The 5,538-nt window shown below is 44.8% G+C and overlaps 1 long non-coding RNA gene across 1 annotated transcript; it reads left to right on the forward strand.

Annotated features, from left to right (window-relative positions):
* The first annotated feature begins 1,065 nt into the window (after positions 1–1,065).
* LOC134485729 (uncharacterized) lies at positions 1,066–4,104 on the forward strand. Its single transcript, XR_010063990.1, has 3 exons — positions 1,066–1,547; positions 2,076–2,160; positions 3,624–4,104. It is a non-coding gene; the product is annotated as an uncharacterized LOC134485729 (long non-coding RNA).
* Positions 4,105–5,538: the final 1,434 nt, after the last annotated feature.

Raw genomic sequence — 5,538 nt, forward strand, 5'->3', positions numbered from 1 at the left:
CCCAATGAAAGTAGCACCTAGCTAAAATGTTGTCTAGTTCTGTTAAGTCTTGGCACAGAGCTGGTACCACCCCCACTAGCTCATAGGTAGGTTACTGTCTGTTATGTATATATATACCTGGCCGACTAAGCGACTTTCTTTCAGAGCAGTTGTTATCTATATTCACCCCCTTGCTGTTTAATGGGCCTTGGTGAATTAAGGCACCATCCGAACTCACTGTCTTTCGGGATCATAATTTTAAGATGGATAAACCTGGGTGCAAGCAATAGGGTCTGTTACATTTCCAAGCCCTCACCCTGCTTGTGACAGCAGGTGCCATCACAGGGCACCATCCTTTCTTCCCTCTAGTCTGCAGGAGCAAAGGTTGTGAGATGAAACTGATGAGAGACAAGATCCAGCTGACGGTTGCTAAGCAACCTTTGTTGGCAAGAATGTAAAAACAAGATTCGAGGAGCTTTTAATTGGCCAAATATCTTAGAGAATATTTATAATTCCACAGAGGTTTGTTTTCAGAACATTCCTTTTTATTGAGGCAGTTAATCACTTATTTTAGAGATAGTTATCATAATTATGTAAAATTCCATCAATTAAAACTAATTTTGGAATGTCACTGATTGAATCTTAACTATGTGCAGAAGATACCCTAATTATTTTATTGAAACGTGTACCAGAATGCATAGTGATCGCACATGCCTTCCACATCTGTTTCAGGTCATGGAACTCCTGGCAGCTGATAGGACACTAGGAATGTGAAGGTCCTGGCAACTGATAGGACACTGGGTATGGGAAGGTCCTGGCAACTGATAGGACACAGGGTATGGGAAGGTCCTGGCAGCTGATAGGGCTTGGATATGAGAAAGTCACGTCTAAGCTTCCTGCTTATATAATGCTGGTCTCTGCAAGAAAGATCACTTCATAGGATCTTCTCAAATTTGCCTAACTTGGGACTAAAAATCCTGTGTCTCAGGAGCCCTTGAATTACGCGTTGGTCACTTCATCTCTGATCTCAACATTGTACCTGAGATGGTTGGATTTGGTTATGGGAGGGTCCTTGGGCTGGAGTTGTCTTGGAAAATCATCCTGTGTCGAAGTTCCCCTTAGATACAAACTTATCTGGACCTGGTGAGGTTTTCCCAAACTCTGGAAAACTTAGGATTTCTAAGAGAGAGCAGATGAGTGAAACCTTTGAAACCCTTGAGGATGAATGTGAAGCCCATCCTTTTCTCCTCCAAAACTAAATTTTCTTAATCCATGCTATTGGTCCATATCCCAAAACTTGCAGCACATTTCAGGCCTCTATAGGTTTCAGTCAGTAATACCTATGATTTCCAAAGTAATCCCAGTGACCTGGGATGTTGTAAGGGTATGGTCTGGGATGCTGTAGGGGTGTGGCCTGAGATGTCATAGGGGTATGCTATGAGGATGGGGAGCAAGGGAACACTACAGCTGAAGAGAGAAAGGCATGGTGATGCTCTCATGCTTTCCCTGGGGAAGGAGCCCTGTGGCAGTGATGCCTATCCATGGGGCAGTTACATCCTCTCACACAGGTATGGGAAGATTCTCCAAAATCACATCAGAGGTATGGGCCAGGCACAGAAAGCTGAACAATGGTTTTCCATTTTCCCAGAGGGTGTTCTCAGTGATCAGGTGACCTGTGACTGTTTTCTAGAGCACAGAATCTTTCTTGATTTAGTTTGTGAGGAATAGACATGTGTTCCTGTACACACAGATTCAACCTACTGAGTCCACTTTGTATTGTTCCTATGTGTTTAAGGATGACCCCTTGGGATTGGACACTACATCAGGGGCTTGTCCCTGGACATTGATTCTTTCTTTCTAGCAGCCACTGACTTCCTGCCAACAGCACAAAATCTTAAGTCAGAGCAACCTGTGTAGCTGCAAACTGAATACAACATAGGAATCTCAGGACAGAGACCTCTGTCATGGTTTACTTGTGAAACGTCCTCTACAAAAGGCTCATGTGTTGACCGCACAGTCCCCAGCTGGTGAATCTAATCACTGAGGTGATCCGATCGTGGGGTTCTGACCTAAACAATGGGCTTATCCACTTGCAGGTACATAACATTGAAGGCGTCGTTGACAGGCACTAGAGATGGGCCCAACGGAAGGAGGTATGTCACTGAGCACGTGCTCTGAAAGGTAAGGTGTTGTTCCGATTCCCTCTCCTGCTCCCCAGATCTCTGCTTTCTCGATACCATAAGGAGAATGGCTTTGTCCCACGCTCTGCCATAGTGCTCTTCAGGCCCACAGTGACAGGACCAGGTGGTTGAGGACTGAGCTTCTAAAACCACAAGCCCAAAATAAACTCTCCATCCTTTAAGGTGTTTATCTCAGGTATTTTGTCACTGTGATGAGAAGCTGACTGGCCAGCATCCAGGGTGAATAAGTATGGCGAGAATTAGGGTAGTCAGAAGCTGGGTAATGTAGCCCAGTGATGTTAAGACAGAAAGCCAGTGATAAACAAAAGAATGGCAAACAAACATGCAAGACGCAGTGGCTATGCTGATGTTCAGCGCTTCATGGTTCTGTATCACAACACAGTGCGTGTGGGGCACTGTGTCTAAGGTTAACAAAAGCTTTCTCAAGTCTTGGCCTGATAACACTCTGTTAACAGTTCATACATTACAGGAAAGGCCCTAACAAGAGTTCCATCTGGGAATTCTCATTCTTTTATTGTTTAATGAGAAACAAAAGATTCTGCAGTGATTTGTGTCTGTGACCAAATAGCTAAGAGGCTGACAGGGGAAGTAAAGATGTGAACTTCACAGGTCTGGCACCCTAGTTGGTTATAAAGATGTAGCGTGGAGACCATGTGAAGCGTTTACTGTATCATTAGTCAGATGGCAAGGCTATTTTGGTTTCTGGTGTGCTGAGGAGGGACAATGGTGTTGTGTTTTTAGCCAATGTTGAGGGAGTTGTAAGTGCGTTTAAAAGAACAGATGGGGTGTTTGGAGGTAGGAAAAGGTGGATACAATCAGAGAAAGAACCACAGTAACAAAGAGTTCTCATGAAATTCTATTCTGGTGAAACAACTATGCTAACTTTGGGTTGCTTTGCTTACATAAACGAAAGAGTATGGTTTATTTTTCCTTTGATGAATCTGGGGAATCAAACCCAGGGTCATGAGCACACCAGACAAGCACTCTACTGTTGGGCCAGCCCCAGGCTCAACAGAAATGGTCTTAAAAGTATAGACCATGATCTATGTGCATTAATACTAAGGTTAGAGGCGGCAAGTGCTCTACGTCACACATTTACTGTGACTCAAGCAAATGCTCACACTTTTCCAATTTAGAACTCGATACTTTGACTCCCGAAGTTATAATCCTATTCATACTAGACTGATAAAGGAGGGTATGAGGGTGTGGGTGTCTCTGAAGTGGGAGAGGATGATGGTGCATGTGTGTGTGTGTGTGTGTGTGTGTGTGTGTGTGTGTGTGAGAGAGAGAGAGAGAGAGAGAGAGAGAGAGAGAGAGAGAGCACATGACCCTCATATTTCCAGCTCTTGCTCCCTGGGCCTGGTTCCTTTCTGATTCCCATACCAGCTGTTCTCTGGTCCTTTGAGCTGTGAGGTGGCAATGCTTTTCACAACTCTCTCCTAGGAAAGTGTCTACAAACAGTTCCTGCCAGAGCAGCATGAACTTCTTCCAGAGGTCCTGAGTTCGATTCCCAGCAACCACATGGTGGCTCACAAACATCTGTAATGGAATCTGACGCCCTCTTCTGCTGTGTCTGAAGACAGCTACAGTGTACTCACATAAAACAAACAAATAAATCTAAAAACAACCTTGAAAAGCTTTTCTCCTGTCTGAGTCCTGGAAATAATCAGGCTTCAGGAAGACAGTCTTCTCCTGTCACAAAAGCACTGAGCTTTGTCCTGTTTCACACCCCAATGGTTTGGATCAAGAAGAAGAAAGGAAGAAAGAGAGAGAGAAGAGAGAGAGAAGATAGAAAATGTAGGGAGGGAGAGAAAGAGAAAGAAGGGCTGCGTCATTCATTCTCTGTTGTGCTGGTGGAGCAGGCTAACTGTGTGGACTGGTGACAGGGTGACAGGTGACATAATCCTCCTCTGAGAACTTTTACCCTTGGTGTTCCTCATCCTCACCACACTTTCCTCCAGACTCTGCATGACTTGACCTTTACTCCCTTCCGCTTCTGCTCACGTGCCACCGAGTGCAGAGAACCTTCCTGACCTCCTGTGATCCCTACTCAAAGATTTGTTCCTGGAGCCAGAAGAAGGCATTGGGTCCCCTGGAGCTGGAGTTACAGGTGGTTGTGGGCTGCACAGCGTGGGTGCTGGGAACTGGACCTCAGTCCTCTGTAAGAGCATAAACAGTTTAATGCTGAGCCATCTCTCCCTCCTGGTGCCTTTTATCCATCCCACCTAGCACTTATGCTGCCTGGTGTGTGGCTAGTTACCTGGCGATCACTAGAGTCTGTTTTCCCCACACCAGGCTTTATGTAAGCAGAGGTTGACCAGCCTTTCCCAATTCTATCCCCAGAACAGTTCCTGCCAATGTAGCAGAAGCTCATGAACCCATGAGATAATGATTAAGGGGAGGGCTTCTGTGGAGCTTTATTGATGTCTCCAGGAGTCACTGTATTGGTTTAAACAAGTGGATGTGGGTGAGCTATGAGGCCTCTGATCTATGGCCTTGAGTTAAAAGACCAAGCCAGGGGCCCACTGGTTTACAGAACAAATGGTTCTCAGCAGACAGAACTCTTTCCTCTCACACTAGATGAAGTACAGATACCTTGGTGTGACTGACCAAGGGCGATGCTCTCAAACACAGTGAGTAGCTGAGCTCCTTAAGGACTCTGGCCAGATGTGTATAGCTCAGATCGACTGACAAGTCCATTCCAGAAGTGAGTGGATGTCTTAATTTAGCAACTTAAACTTTTTCCTCTGCCTTAATTTGAACAGATACTTGTTTCCTTAAAAAGAGCATTGAGATCCTAGAAGCAAAGGAAAATAGGGGGCCCAAAATTAGACAGTGGTGAGTGTGGGCTTTTCAGAGTCAATTAATTGCGTAAGTAGAACATTAAGCATGGGCTTTGGGTTTGATCTATGGAACACCTTGGTTCCAACTTCCATAATTCTCCGTGACTGTAGGCAACTTGCATTTTATCCAGAGTAAATGTCCCAGTAGATGAAATCTCATCAGACTGCTTTAGCGCTGTAAAATTGAGTTCTAATGGGTTTCTCTCATGCTGAGATTTGAGACTTTGGTGGTTAGGGGATTGGAGGAGCTGTATTTTTTTTTAAATAGCAGCGTAGTCTCTCTCTAAATCAAATTGACTTTAATGGATCTCCACCCCCAGTCCAATCTGTGTTAGACTGAAAAATAACATTCATCCCCTTGAAAAGTTTGTTAATAATAACAAGCTAAGGCTTGCAGAAGTAAGCTTCAGCGTCAGGTGTCTGTTCAAATGCAGGCTTGGGAGTGTTTAGGAAGCTCTTAGCAAGGCTAGCCTTCATAGCACTGGAATGAGCTGTGCAGGCTGCTCAAGAGAACT

This window comes from Rattus norvegicus, chromosome 2, assembly GCF_036323735.1.
Source record: "Rattus norvegicus strain BN/NHsdMcwi chromosome 2, GRCr8, whole genome shotgun sequence".
In the NCBI taxonomy this organism is placed as follows: domain Eukaryota; kingdom Metazoa; phylum Chordata; class Mammalia; order Rodentia; family Muridae; genus Rattus; species Rattus norvegicus.